Raw genomic sequence first — 1,360 nt, 5'->3', positions numbered from 1 at the left:
TTACACTGAAATCTCTGTCTGAGAACACTATACCTGAATCAAGTCTTTACCTTCTTAATCCCATTATAATGGCTCAATACATGAAATATATGGGTGCGAAGGGGACGACATAGTCAAACTATAGCACCCGGTGATTGTCATTTATCCTGGGACTAGAAACAACCTTCACTTTTGAAAGGTGATCTCTATACTTGGTCTGCAGATGATCGAATCTGCTGTGAGATCTTTAAAGTAAACAGTTAACCCTAAGTGAAAAGTAACCGTCTTCTTTTGAAATAAACTATGAAAAAGTTCATAGCATTTGCATGATGTGAGTACGTTTGCTTGAGGAGGAGAGGAAGAAGGATAGCGTTTTGAGGGCAGAATCACATAACATGGTGCTTAAACTGATTAAGAATGTGGGGGAGGGGCCAGCAGATGGTGTAGCAGTTCCATTGCTAGACTCCCAAATGGGAGACTGTGGCTTGAGTTCTAGACTTGGGGACTCCAAGCTCACACTGGCCATGTGTGCATACATGCCCAAGTTCCTGGAAGGAGAATGAAGAAGGAATTGTGGCATGGCCATTCCCTTGGGGGGGTGGTGCTTTCTCACTTTCTCTCTCACTGTCTCTGTCTCTCTCTCTCCCCAGCAAGTGCATGTGCCCTAACAAAAAAAAAAAAAACTCTAAAAACAGAAAAATGTGGGGGAATTCAAGGATGACCATCAGGTTTCTGGTCTAAGCAACCGAGTGCAATGTTGATCACAAAAGCCATGCCACTGGCACAGCTAGAGAGAGAGGGAGAAGAGATACAGGAATGGGGGCAGGAGGAGGGGGGAGAAGGAGAAAAATATCAACCTGTGTGATAGGATGAGGGGTGACATTTAATGAGATGAGCGATGTCATATCATGAAGTGTTAACGATGACAAGAAAGCAGCAGAAATGAACACGTATGGAGACGGCTCTGGAAATAGAGAAGACAGTACTTTCTCTGGACAGTAGGTTGAGGAGAGATGTGTTTATACCATGGGGGTAGCAAATCTGGGCTCCAGAACTAAGTAAGTGAGCTCAGACCTGCACTCCACTATTTATGCCATAAAGCAGAGGATCCCAGCTGAGGTGATTATGTCCTTCAAGAGACACACAGACATGTCTGGAAACATTTCGGTCATCTCGACTGGAGGCTATTGAAATCTAACTATTGGGGCCAGGGGTGCTGCTACGCAGATTACAATGTAATAGTTTAGCCCCCAAATGTCAATAGTGAAGAGACTGAGAAATTCAGACACAGCAGCAACATTTTTTTTTGGAGAGGTTTTTTGCTATAGGGCACGTGTGCTCTCCAGACAGACAGAGAGAGGCAGAGAGACAGGAAGCGAGA

Source organism: Tupaia chinensis, unplaced genomic scaffold, assembly GCF_000334495.1.
Source record: "Tupaia chinensis unplaced genomic scaffold, TupChi_1.0 Scaffold000042_1, whole genome shotgun sequence".
Taxonomy (NCBI): Eukaryota; Metazoa; Chordata; class Mammalia; order Scandentia; family Tupaiidae; genus Tupaia; species Tupaia belangeri.
Note: the sequence above shows the minus strand (reverse complement) of the source record.